Here is a 14,746-nt window from a genome sequence, read left to right as displayed (position 1 = left end):
TATTATAACGTTTAATTTTTATCATTACATTATGGAAAAGAATGAACTTTATCACATTATGCTAATTTTTTGAGAAGGACCTGTATTTCTCGTGAGGTCCTCGCAGGGTGAAGCTGCTGTGAAGCCTCAGAAACGTGTTACACTTTCCGGAAAGTTGTAAGAAAAACACAATCTCCACAACAATCCCATTTTACACCAAAGAAACAGAAACACTGCAACCGTGTCTGCAAGTGCTCGAGAACATCTGGAGGAGCGAGAACATCTGGAGGAGCGAGAACAAGGACAAAGAAACTCCAAAGTTGTGTCTGACAGCATCACAGACACACACGACAGGGAGATGTTTCTACACCTCCAGCCCTGCCAGGTGGTGACATGTTCTGACCTTCACCAGAGGACGTGCCTGCGGGGACAGAAGCACCATGCCACCCAGCCTGCAGCCCCGGGACCGGCGGGGGAACCCGGGGGAGAGAGTGAGCAGCCTGGGGGAGAGCGCAGCCTGTGCGACGCTGGTTTGTTTACACCGAGCTAACGAGGCTAGTCCGCTAACACGAGCCCGAACAAAACCCTCCGTAACTATCTCCCCGGGCTTCATTTCCACCTGACAGCTTCTTATTCAGACACTTCTGCTTCCACGCTCCCCCCGGACGCTTTGTTCTCGGTGATCCGGAGCTTTTTGACGGAGTAAAACGCGGGTCTTTGTGTCTAGTTAGCAGATTACACTCGTGTTGTTTTGATTGTAGAGGGCAAAGTGCTAGCCGTGATGTGGCACGCGACTCACGGAACCTCGTCTGATCAAACTGCCGTGAACTCTCAGGGTGTACGGGGGGGAAACGTCCGGTTGTGTGGCGGGACTCACCTTGTTTTGGAGCTCAAAGCCGTGGCGGTGTCGTAGGTACGGGCGGTGATGTCGTAGTGTCCGCGGCTCCGCTTCTCTCTCACACTGAACCTGAACAGACCGGACGAGTAGTACGAGTCAGTGGATGAGTCACGCCCCTCGCGCCAGCCTCCCCTCGGCCAATCACGTGCGAGCGCGGCCGAGAGGAGCCAATGGGGGACAATCAGGAACAGGAAGAACGTGTCGAGAAACGTTTTGTAGTTTCTGGCCGTTTCGAACGTCCTGTTCATGTTTTTCACCGAAGGAAAGTGGGGAATTCAAACGGTTAGCGCTAGATCGTGTGCTCCGGAGGGACGGTCTGTTTGTATAGATCTATGAGTTGGTTTGTCTAAAAATACAAATAATCCTAATCCGTAAGGTTGACCCCTTAACTCCCACCTGAACCGAGCACATTTTCTCCAGTTTGGCTTTACCCCAATCCAAAAGCTTCTGGAAAAAAGCTGTGAAAATAGCAATAAAACAATGATGGAAATGTGACAAAAAAGTGAGAAAACATTGACAAAAAAAGTGACGAAAAATTTATGAAAAAGTGGCAAAAATGTCACAAAAAATGGATAAAAAATGGACCAAAAAATGTAAAAAATGTGACAAAAAATTCCAAAAAAACAATAAAAAAATGTCAAAAATGTGACAAAAAATGTATTAAAAATGGACGAAAAAATGACAAAAATGTGATAAAAAAAATTACAAAAAAGTTACAAAAATGAGTTGAATACCCAACAAAAAAATGTTGGAAAAAAAATGTGATGCCGTGAGGGAAAAAGATCCTCTTGGTTCAGGCGGGAGTTCAGAGGTGAACCATTTCTCTGGCCCTAACCTTCATTTGTGTCATGATATCTCACGTTTTCACAGCAGACTGTCCCTCCGGAGCAGAACATCTAGCACTATTGACCTGAGAGTTTACAGCCTATAGGCCAGTGTGACGCCTCATTTGAAAGCTAAGACCATAGAATACAATTTGAAAGCTAAGACTTGATTTTAACAGATCTTTTTTGTCGTGTTGTTGCCATCTTGTCGTCATTTTTTCACATTCATTTTCATGTCATTTTTGTCACTTTTTTCTCACGTTTTTGTTGCTCTTTTGTGAATTTTGTATTGCTTTTTTTGTCACTTTTTTATTATTATTTTGGCACTTTTTAGTCAGGTTTTAATTCTTTTTTTGTCACTTTTTGTTGCTCTTTTGTGAATTTATGGTCACTTATTGTCCCGTTTTTGTCACTGTTTTTGCTCTTTTGTCACTTTTTAGTCATTTGTTGTTGCTCTTGAGGCACTTTTACTCTTGTATCGTTCCCTTTTGGAGCCCCATCTAAATTACTGCAACGTGATCTGGTGCAACACATTTCCCAGTTATCTTCTGAAACTACAAGCCCTTCAAAACAAAGCCATTCGAGCCGTCTCTGGGGCCAAGTTTACCACTGACTCCTTTTTCTATAAATATAAGCTGCTGAAACTCACGGAGTGCAACTTCTTTCAAAATGCATGTGTAATGTATAATGTCATGTTTAGACCTAAGGACAGACTGACTCAGCTCATCCCAACCTCTGCACCTGCTCATGATCACAACACAAGACATAAAACCCTCCTAAAGGGAAAAACCAGGACACTCAAGTGTACGAGTCTCAGTGCGGCGGAACAATCTGAACACTGACATTAAAACTGCAACGTCTTTGGCCATTTTTAAAAAGAAATTAAAAAATGAGCTTCTTGGAAAATACAATAAACCCTAGATGGACCTCTAAAAACAATAATAAAAAATAAATAAATAAAAAAACACATTTAAATAATAAAACCTGTGTCTGATGGTAGTATGTCCCAATGTGTGTGAGCATATAGTGTGTACTCTTTTAAATTGATGCATTGCTAAAGTAATAAAAGTAAGATATGGTAGCTTTAGATTAGAGTAGGTCAGTTATAGGTTTGGAAGGAAATAGGCAACAAAGGTAATGTTTCCCAGGTTACTAATGTATTAATGTATGTTTGTGTTTTTAATATTGTGTCTTATTGGGCCCCATATATAAGCAAACTGTTGCTTCAAGGGTGTCCCATTTATGAATATGCAATACTCCATGAATGAATGTAAATGTTTTACTGTATATTCATAATAAACTAAACTGACACTGAAACTGAAGCTCTTTTGTGAATTTTGTTTTGCTTTTTTGTCACTTTTTAATATTTTTTTTGGGCATTTTTTTGTCACGTTTTTATTGCTCTTTTGTGAATTTCTTGTTACTTTTTGGGCCATTTTTTTTGCTCTTTTGTTGCTTTTTTTTATTCTTTTTTGGCACTTTTTAGTCATGTTTTTATTGCTCTTTTGTGAATTTTTTGTCACATTTTTGTTGATTTTTTGTTTAATTTTTTTGTCACATTTTTGTTGATTTTTTGTTGATTTTTTGTCACGTTTTTGTTGATTTTTTGTCACGTTTTTGTTGAATTTTTGTTAACTTTTTGTTGAATTTTTGTTAACTTTTTGTCACATTTTTATTGATTTTTTGTCACCTTTTTGTGTGTTTTCATTCTCGTTCTCGTCGCTCTTTTCACTCTTTTTTTCCGAGAAGCTTTCAGATTGGGGTAATGTCAAACTGGAGAAAACGTGCTCGGCTCAGGTGAGGATTAACCGAGTAAAGCGTGAAGGAAAAACTACACAATGTGACCGTATGGTGATTCCCAACCTGAGACCCCAAATGAGGCCCCCCAAAGCTCCACAAGGGTCTCAGATCTGAAGATGTCCCAGTTGATACACTTACCGTAGAATATAACAAAATGATATAGTTATTTTTGGTAAAGATCCTGCAGGTCGTCAGGTCTGGGTTAGGAGGTCACTGAGGTTAACAATATTGAAGTCGTCTGTGTTTCTAAACTATCCAATAACTGACATGTGCACAGACGGTGACTCGACGTCCAAAGTTCATATCTGTTTTTTTATGAAATTGCAAAACCACTTAACCTACTTAACCCCCGCCTAAACCACATGCATCCTGTCCTCTTTGGCTGTTATTTAGGCCTGTGTAACGCCTCATTTGAAAGCTAAGACCCACAAAACTGATCTTTTTCCTCGCGTTGTTGCTGTGTTGAGTCACTTTTTGTATGTTTTTTCTTTCTTTCTTTTTATTTTTGTTGAATTTTTGTCACATTTTTGTTGATTTTTTGTTGAATTTTTGTCACATTTTTGTTGATTTTTTGTTGAATTTTTGTCACATTTTTGTTGATTTTTTGTTGATTTTTTGTCACATTTTTGTTGAGTTTTTGTCACATTTTTGTTGAATTTTTGTTGATTTTTTGTTGAATTTTTGTTGATTTTTTGTTGATTTTTTGTTGAATTTTTGTTGAATTTTTGTTGAATTTTTGTTGAATTTTTGTTGATTTTTTGTCACATTTTTGTTGATTTTTTGTTGAATTTTTGTTGAGTTTTTGTCACATTTTTGTTGATTTTTTGTTGAATTTTTGTCACATTTTTGTTGAATTTTTGTCACATTTTTGTTGAATTTTTGTTGATTTTTTGTTGAATTTTTGTTGATTTTTTGTTGAATTTTTGTTGAGTTTTTGTCACATTTTTGTTGATTTTTTGTTGAATTTTTGTCACATTTTTGTTGAGTTTTTGTCACATTTTTGTTGCGTTTACATCCTTGTTTTCTTCTCATTTTTTGTGGCTATTTTGGTGCTTTTGTCCCAAGGAGCTTTTTGATTAGGGTAAAGCCAAACTGCAGGGGCTCCGTTCAGGTGGGAGTTAAGAGGTTAAAGACAAAAGCAGCACAGAGAGTTTGGCTCGTGCTGAGAATCTCCACACTTGGCCTTGGTGAGTTCCTCATTTTGACGGGTGTCGCCGACAGAACAAACGTGCTCGGACTAGACTGCGGTGACGCCGGCTCAGATTAGCGGCCGTTGTGTTTAAGGCGTGTGTTTCAACATCACACTTAGCTTTAGCTCGCTGTGGAGAATCAGGTTTGGCAAGTGGAACCACAAATTCACCAGAAAGGCAGTTGAAGCTCCCACATGCACTCCGGTGTTGCAGTGCAGTCGAGTATTATGGGATGTATGTGCGATGACATCATGTGGTCTGTGTCCTGACCGGCCGACTCTTATCTCAGGGATAAGAATCGCTAATGACCAAGAGCAAAGGTCAGGCCACGACGAAACACTGTGAAAACTGCCTGTAGATGCAGACGGCCTCGTGTCACTGAAGGGGGCGTGGCTTCGCCGACGGGGAAAGTAGAATTGTTGACATTTATTGAAGAGGAAAAAATCTAAAAGCTTCTTCAAAACAGAGGCAAAAAACGAGAAGAAAATGAGGATGTAAACACAGCAAAAAAGCGCTAAAAAGTGACCAAAAAAAGCGACAAAAATTCTGAAAAAATCCAGAAAAAAGTGACAAAAATCCAGGGGAAAAAATGACAAAAATTCAACAAAAAAGACAAAAATCCAGCAGAAAAGTAATTAAAAAGTGACAAAAACAAATAAGGGAAATAAAAAGTGACGACAATGGCAAAGTGGAGAGAATGCAAAAATTTTGATTATTTTTAGCCATTTTCTGGTGGAATATGAACTTATTTATCACATAAATAAAGTCCAGTGTAAATCGGGTCCATGTGGATATTTTCTCACAGCAGATTGTTCAGTAGAAGTGAAAAAACTGCAGTTGTAGCTATATGTTGTAGCTGAATGCTAACATGAAGCATCATGTTAGCATTCTCTGTTATTCATGTATTTATGGGCTGTTGAAACACTTTGCTCCTCCCCATGTCTTTGTTTCTTTGTTTAGTAGAAACTATATTCATAATTCAGCATTTGTTAAAGGTTCACTGCGTAACATTTTGGACTATACTGTTGCGGCAAAACAAAACCTGCTCCTAATGACACAGAAAATGCTGTTGCTGCAGTGTGTAAGAAAATAATGGATTTGGATGAGAAACTAACCTGTTTAAATCTCAAATTCTGCAGCCTTTCGTCACATCTCCATGGAGACGAGCTGGAGACGCACCCACTCCCGGTAAAGTTTACCGTCACATCTTAGCAGGGCTGAGCCTCATACATGTTTGTTTTTACATTTATGAGGTATTTTTTTCTATGATGAAAATATCTGTCATAAAATAAATGCTTGTATTTCAATGTTATTTATTGGGTAAAATTCTACGCGGTGTCGCTTTAAAGTAGTTTTTGAATAATTAGAGCAAGTTTAGATATTTCTCCAAAGTGTTTTCCCCTTTAACTGCTTTCAAACATGGCCAAATATGGGCGAGTCCAGAGATGCCGCCTGTGTCCATATTTGCTTCGTCCTCACAGGTTTGCGAGAGCCTCCTTTAATTTGTACAGGTGCAATACATTCATATTAAATTCATTCTCTTCTGTTTATGATCTAGAGGGACTGTTAGGGATTCGTATTAAAATCTGTGTTGAATATTTAATAGCATTTGTGGGGAACTCGTGATGCAAACTGTACATTTTCATAAAACAACATGAGCTGTAGGTTGAATAGACACTTTGATACTGTTTTCTGAGAAAGTGCTGCATTGGAATTCATTGTGAGTCATGTGAGCGCCGGTGACGTCACCTGTTCCTGCCTGACGCACTTCTGCCAGAGCCGTTTGGGCGGCTCCCGATCATCCGCCCGGGGGCCGTGCATCCTTTAGAGCAGGGGGGTCCAACCCAGGATTCAGCCACAGCGGCGGCTCGTGGCCCACATATAAAGGCCGAATAAGTAACAACGGCTCACACTTATTGTGCCTTATCAGCCTGTGTCACACGTTTCTCAAAGGGGGTTGCACTACAAAAAGTAAATATCAAGCATTGGCTTAAATGACTGGAATTGAGGAAATGTTTCTTGTTTTGAGCGGTTTTCACTCATTTAGACACTTTTCCTGATCGGACCGAGTTTGCTTTGCTTGTTTGAGGACATTTCAGACCAGTTCTAGGGTAAATCTCGCTTGAAATAAGAAAGTAAAATTGCCAATGAGATGAGACCAGTTTTCTTTCCCCATTGGCAAAGAAAATGACCTGAAATAAGGACGAAATGTATCGAAACGAGTCAGAAACATCTCAGAACAAGTGAAATAATCTGGGACAAATGCCCAACAACTTCTTAACCAGTCAAAACAACAAACATTTGGATTATTGTGCTCAAAGTGAGATGTTTATACTGATCTAGTTAATTAGTTTTTGCAGTGTAGACTGACATTTACCACGTGGCTCTAATATGCTGTTTAAATCCTGATTTCTTATTATGTCAGTGCACTTTCCTTTTTTATATGTAAGCTGCCCCCTAGTGGCTGGAGTCAGCATTCTGGCTGTTTCTTTAAAAATTCATAACTCAGCACAGGAATGGGCTCGGGACTGACTCTTTTTGTTTATGCTCTACAAGAGGCCACGTTAAATCACCTCGACACATGTGCTTTACCGTGTGTATGTTCCCCTGGTGGAGCAGCGACACATGTGCTTTAGAGAGTGTATGTTCCCCTGGTGGAGCACATGTGTGTGAGTGTGTATGTTCCCCTGGTGGAGCACATGTGTGAGTGTATGTTCCCCTGGTGGAGCACATGTGTGAGTGTATGTTCCCCTGGTGGAGCACATGTGTGAGTGTGTATGTTCCCCTGGTGGAGCACATGTGTGAGTGAGTGTGTATGTTCCCCTGGTGGAGCACATGTGTGTGTGAGTGTGTATGTTCCCCTGGTGGAGCACATGTGTGAGTGTGTATGTTCCCCTGGTGGAGCACATGTGTGAGTGTGTGTGTTCCCCTGGTGGAGCACATGTGTGAGTGTGTATGTTCCCCTGGTGGAGCACATGTGTGAGTGTGTATGTTCCCCTGGTGGAGCACATGTGTGAGTGTGTATGTTCCCCTGGTGGAGCACATGTGTGAGTGTGTATGTTCCCCTGGTGGAGCACATGTGTGAGTGTGTATGTTCCCCTGGTGGAGCACATGTGTGAGTGTGTATGTTCCCCTGGTGGAGCACATGTGTGTGAGTGTATGTTCCCCTGGTGGAGCACATGTGTGTGAGTGTGTATGTTCCCCTGGTGGAGCACATGTGTGAGTGTGTGTGTTCCCCTGGTGGAGCACATGTGTGTGAGTGTATGTTCCCCTGGTGGAGCAGCGACACATGTGTGAGTGTGTATGTTCCCCTGGTGGAGCACATGTGTGTGTGTGTATGTTCCCCTGGTGGAGCACATGTGTGAGTGTATGTTCCCCTGGTGGAGCACATGTGTGTGAGTGTGTATGTTCCCCTGGTGGAGCACATGTGTGAGTGTGTATGTTCCCCTGGTGGAGCACATGTGTGTGAGTGTATGTTCCCCTGGTGGAGCACATGTGTGTGAGTGTATGTTCCCCTGGTGGAGCACATGTGTGAGTGTGTATGTTCCCCTGGTGGAGCACATGTGTGAGTGTATGTTCCCCTGGTGGAGCACATGTGTGAGTGTGTATGTTCCCCTGGTGGAGCACATGTGTGTGAGTGTGTATGTTCCCCTGGTGGAGCACATGTGTGTGAGTGTATGTTCCCCTGGTGGAGCACATGTGTGTGAGTGTGTATGTTCCCCTGGTGGAGCACATGTGTGTGAGTGTATGTTCCCCTGGTGGAGCACATGTGTGAGTGTGTATGTTCCCCTGGTGGAGCACATGTGTGTGAGTGTATGTTCCCCTGGTGGAGCACATGTGTGAGTGTGTATGTTCCCCTGGTGGAGCACATGTGTGAGTGTGTATGTTCCCCTGGTGGAGCACATGTGTGAGTGTGTATGTTCCCCTGGTGGAGCACATGTGTGTGAGTGTGTATGTTCCCCTGGTGGAGCACATGTGTGTGAGTGTATGTTCCCCTGGTGGAGCACATGTGTGTGAGTGTGTATGTTCCCCTGGTGGAGCACATGTGTGTGAGTGTGTATGTTCCCCTGGTGGAGCACATGTGTGTGAGTGTGTATGTTCCCCTGGTGGAGCACATGTGTGAGTGTATGTTCCCCTGGTGGAGCACATGTGTGAGTGTGTATGTTCCCCTGGTGGAGCACATGTGTGAGTGTGTATGTTCCCCTGGTGGAGCACATGTGTGAGTGTGAGTGTTCCCCTGGTGGAGCACATGTGTGTGAGTGTGTATGTTCCCCTGGTGGAGCACATGTGTGAGTGTGTATGTTCCCCTGGTGGAGCACATGTGTGTGAGTGTGTATGTTCCCCTGGTGGAGCACATGTGTGAGTGTGTATGTTCCCCTGGTGGAGCACATGTGTGAGTGTGTATGTTCCCCTGGTGGAGCACATGTGTGAGTGTGTGTGTTCCCCTGGTGGAGCACATGTGTGAGTGTGTATGTTCCCCTGGTGGAGCACATGTGTGAGTGTGTATGTTCCCCTGGTGGAGCACATGTGTGAGTGTGTATGTTCCCCTGGTGGAGCACATGTGTGAGTGTGTATGTTCCCCTGGTGGAGCACATGTGTGAGTGTGTATGTTCCCCTGGTGGAGCACATGTGTGAGTGTGTATGTTCCCCTGGTGGAGCACATGTGTGTGAGTGTGTATGTTCCCCTGGTGGAGCACATGTGTGAGTGTGTATGTTCCCCTGGTGGAGCACATGTGTGAGTGTGTATGTTCCCCTGGTGGAGCACATGTGTGAGTGTGTATGTTCCCCTGGTGGAGCACATGTGTGAGTGTGTATGTTCCCCTGGTGGAGCACATGTGTGTGAGTGTGTATGTTCCCCTGGTGGAGCACATGTGTGAGTGTGTATGTTCCCCTGGTGGAGCACATGTGTGAGTGTGTATGTTCCCCTGGTGGAGCACATGTGTGAGTGTGTGTGTTCCCCTGGTGGAGCACATGTGTGAGTGTGTATGTTCCCCTGGTGGAGCAGCGACACATGTGTGTATGTTCCCCTGGTGGAGCACATGTGTGAGTGTGTATGTTCCCCTGGTGGAGCACATGTGTGAGTGTGTATGTTCCCCTGGTGGAGCACATGTGTGAGTGTGTATGTTCCCCTGGTGGAGCACATGTGTGAGTGTGTATGTTCCCCTGGTGGAGCACATGTGTGAGTGTGTGTGTTCCCCTGGTGGAGCACATGTGTGTGAGTGTGTATGTTCCCCTGGTGGAGCACATGTGTGAGTGTGTATGTTCCCCTGGTGGAGCACATGTGTGAGTGTGTGTGTTCCCCTGGTGGAGCACATGTGTGTGAGTGTGTATGTTCCCCTGGTGGAGCACATGTGTGAGTGTGTATGTTCCCCTGGTGGAGCACATGTGTGAGTGTGTATGTTCCCCTGGTGGAGCACATGTGTGAGTGTGTATGTTCCCCTGGTGGAGCACATGTGTGTGAGTGTGTATGTTCCCCTGGTGGAGCACATGTGTGTGTGTGTGTATGTTCCCCTGGTGGAGCACATGTGTGTGAGTGTGTATGTTCCCCTGGTGGAGCACATGTGTGAGTGTGTATGTTCCCCTGGTGGAGCACATGTGTGTGAGTGTGTATGTTCCCCTGGTGGAGCACATGTGTGTGTGTGTATGTTCCCCTGGTGGAGCACATGTGTGTGTGTGTATGTTCCCCTGGTGGAGCACATGTGTGAGTGTGTATGTTCCCCTGGTGGAGCACATGTGTGTGTGTGTATGTTCCCCTGGTGGAGCACATGTGTGAGTGTGTATGTTCCCCTGGTGGAGCACATGTGTGTGAGTGTGTATGTTCCCCTGGTGGAGCACATGTGTGTGTGTGTGTATGTTCCCCTGGTGGAGCACATGTGTGTATGTTCCCCTGGTGGAGCACATGTGTGAGTGTGTATGTTCCCCTGGTGGAGCACATGTGTGAGTGTGTATGTTCCCCTGGTGGAGCACATGTGTGAGTGTGTATGTTCCCCTGGTGGAGCACATGTGTGAGAGTGTATGTTCCCCTGGTGGAGCACATGTGTGAGTGTGTATGTTCCCCTGGTGGAGCACATGTGTGAGTGTGTATGTTCCCCTGGTGGAGCACATGTGTGAGTGTGTATGTTCCCCTGGTGGAGCACATGTGTGAGTGTGTGTGTTCCCCTGGTGGAGCACATGTGTGAGTGTGTATGTTCCCCTGGTGGAGCACATGTGTGAGTGTGTATGTTCCCCTGGTGGAGCACATGTGTGTGTGTGTGTATGTTCCCCTGGTGGAGCACATGTGTGTATGTTCCCCTGGTGGAGCACATGTGTGAGTGTGTATGTTCCCCTGGTGGAGCACATGTGTGAGAGTGTATGTTCCCCTGGTGGAGCACATGTGTGAGTGTGTATGTTCCCCTGGTGGAGCACATGTGTGAGCGTGTATGTTCCCCTGGTGGAGCACATGTGTGAGTGTGTATGTTCCCCTGGTGGAGCACATGTGTGAGTGTGTATGTTCCCCTGGTGGAGCACATGTGTGAGAGTGTGTATGTTCCCCTGGTGGAGCACATGTGTGAGTGTGTATGTTCCCCTGGTGGAGCACATGTGTGTGAGTGTGTATGTTCCCCTGGTGGAGCACATGTGTGAGTGTGTATGTTCCCCTGGTGGAGCACATGTGTGTGAGTGTGTATGTTCCCCTGGTGGAGCACATGTGTGAGTGTGTATGTTCCCCTGGTGGAGCACATGTGTGAGTGTGTATGTTCCCCTGGTGGAGCACATGTGTGTGAGTGTGTATGTTCCCCTGGTGGAGCACATGTGTGAGTGTGTATGTTCCCCTGGTGGAGCACATGTGTGAGTGTGTATGTTCCCCTGGTGGAGCACATGTGTGTGAGTGTGTATGTTCCCCTGGTGGAGCACATGTGTGAGTGTGTATGTTCCCCTGGTGGAGCACATGTGTGTGAGTGTGTATGTTCCCCTGGTGGAGCACATGTGTGAGTGTGTATGTTCCCCTGGTGGAGCACATGTGTGTGAGTGTGTATGTTCCCCTGGTGGAGCACATGTGTGTGTGTGTATGTTCCCCTGGTGGAGCACATGTGTGAGTGTGTATGTTCCCCTGGTGGAGCACATGTGTGTGAGTGTGTATGTTCCCCTGGTGGAGCACATGTGTGAGTGTGAGTGTTCCCCTGGTGGAGCACATGTGTGAGTGTGAGTGTTCCCCTGGTGGAGCACATGTGTGAGTGTGTATGTTCCCCTGGTGGAGCACATGTGTGAGTGTGTATGTTCCCCTGGTGGAGCACATGTGTGTGAGTGTGTATGTTCCCCTGGTGGAGCACATGTGTGTGAGTGTGTATGTTCCCCTGGTGGAGCACATGTGTGAGTGTGAGTGTTCCCCTGGTGGAGCACATGTGTGAGTGTGTATGTTCCCCTGGTGGAGCACATGTGTGAGTGTGTATGTTCTCCTGGTGGAGCACATGTGTGAGTGTGTATGTTCCCCTGGTGGAGCAGCGTGAGGAACAATGGCACCTGCTGTTTCTACTGCTCTTTCCTCATTCCTAAATGATGGATGACACTGGTCATTCCAGATTAACAGGAGTCCGGCCGTTACCGACTCACTGACTCGCGTTGTGACATTCACTCGCTGTTTGCACATGGCCCATAATGCATTGCACACCAGGTTAATGACTTTTCATAATCAACAGATGAAAAGGTACAGATTTTTTAAGCTTTGGTTTGGGATATTTGCATTTTTTTAATGGTATTTGGAAGATTAATATTAGTCTCGAACCCACCCAAGGTGCAATGCATTCTGGTATTGCGTAAGTAGCGAGTGACCGGATTCAGCTCTCACCAGATCTCGACCACAAAAAGAGACGGATCTGTTTTTTTTTCTAGTCAGTTTTACTGTGACTCGCCGGAAAGAGCCCAAGGATCATCATCAGCGGAGCAGGAAACACAGCTGAAAGATTTAGCACTAAAAACAGCTTTTATGAATTTCATCACACAATTATATTCACACACATGTAAAAATCAGTCCCACTGTCGTTTTGGATGATTTCAGACCAAAAGGTGCCTGTAAGCGAATCAAACATTGTCACTTACGGCTACAGACCCCAAACCTTAAAGGAACAGGCCAGCGTTTTTCCATACTGAGATATGTTCTTACCTGAGCTGTGCCGAGTTCTTTAGGACCTGTCTGATCTTCCCCCGTGCCTTCAGTCACGTAAACACAGCGCAGACGGCGTTAGCATTTAGCATTTTAAAAGGGGGACTATATTGTTGGGCGTAATAATACCAGGAGTAGTTCGAAATCCGTGCAGTAATCATCACTTTACTGCGCGGATGCCAAATTACTCCTGGTATTATTACGCCTTACAATATAGTCCCCCCTTTTATCCGCTTAGAAAATCCACATTGTTTAATTGTGTGTAATTATACTTTGTAGTGGAACACTTCACGTAACCATATTTAAATAGGGAAAACGTGGAAGAGCTTGGTAGCTTCTATCTTGACCTGTTTTGGAGCTATAGAGGAGAGAGGGAGAGGCTAAATGCTAACGCCGTCTGCGCTGTGTTTACGTGACTGAAGATCAGACAGGTCCTAAAGAACTCGTCACAGCTCAGGTAAGAACATATCTCAGTGTGGAGAAACCACGGCCTGTTCCTTTAAAGCAGCACTAAGTAACTTTTTTTCCTTAAAGTTATTATATGACAGATATTTTCATCATTGAAAAATACATCTTCAATGTACAAAAAAATATGAGCTTTTGCTGTGAGCCGCTCACCCCTCCTCAGATATGACTTTACCGGGAGTGGGTAAATAGGTTAGGTTCTCATCCAGATCCTTTCTTTGATCACCCACTGCAGGAATAACATGTTCTGTGTCGAGATGGTCATTAGCCGCATGTTTTTTATTGATGGCTACTGTATCGTCCAAAAGGTTACTCAGCCTTTAATAAATCCTCCCGTCGTCCCTGTGGAGGTGATGCAAGTGTTAATGGGATGATTGGAGGGTCTTTCATCGCCCCCTGGTGTCTCTGGCCAGAAAACCACAATTGCAACTTGACTGCCACCGGACCGGAGTCACCAATACACACTAGTGGAATCATGAAGAAGAAGCTAACAGGCTAACGGGCAAAGCTAACTGTGGGCTAGCACCACGTAAACAGTATTTACAGCCAGGTTTGAGTAAAAATCATTACTTCCATTGTGTAACTGGATGAACAATCTCCCTCTGTCCCTTTGTCTTTCCTGTCAGCGCAGGATTTTCTCTCACGGACGATTAATGAGTAAAGAAACGCAACATACGACACCTGCAGTTGCGCTTATGGCCTCCAGGGGCATGAGTTACTTAGCACTGCTTTAACCATAACTGACGCCTCCACTGCCGGGTCAGACATGAAGAAGCCTGCGACCCCAATCCTAATCCTAATCCTTAATCTGAGGCCTTGAACCTGAGGAGAAACTGCAGGATCCACTAAGATGCATACAGCTCAGGCGTCTGGAGGGAAACCGATGCTCCGCGGGAACAGCTGCACAAGGAAACATTGTCTTTAACCCATGGATGTTTCGCTCATTTAATCTTTTAATCTGGAGCAGCATGTAGACTGCCCCCTGCAGGCCGACACGACCCGTCTCACTGTCAGGAAATGTTCTCAAACATTAGCGTTGTTCGTCTGTTTAAAGGGACCTTCGCCTGACACATGAGAGACTCCACCCAGACACACTTTAGATTTCGAGCGTTCTGAGCTCTTGAGAAGCAGAAAACTGAATATTCATAAAGCTCAAACAGGTGAGACGACCAACCCTTTGAGATGATTTGTGCAGAGGAGACTTTATCCTTTCTCTGAACCCGCTGTGCTGCAGCCGGCCCTGCGCTTGCATAACCTTCATTGCTTCATCTTCTTATTCCTAATCTAACGTTTGCACACGCTCTGTCTCTGTGGGATCATGACCCCCCACTTCTAACGGCCATTCACAGATAATCTGCTATATTTGGCACTTAAGGAGAATTATGTTTGATCCACGGCTGCATTTCTATTATTAGCATCCACTAAAAATAATTACAAGGAGAAGCACGGGCAG

Source organism: Gobius niger (assembly GCF_951799975.1).
Source record: "Gobius niger genome assembly, chromosome: 2".
Lineage (NCBI taxonomy): Eukaryota > Metazoa > Chordata > Actinopteri > Gobiiformes > Gobiidae > Gobius > Gobius niger.
The sequence above is the reverse complement of the archived record's forward strand: the minus strand, read 5'-3'. Positions refer to the sequence as shown.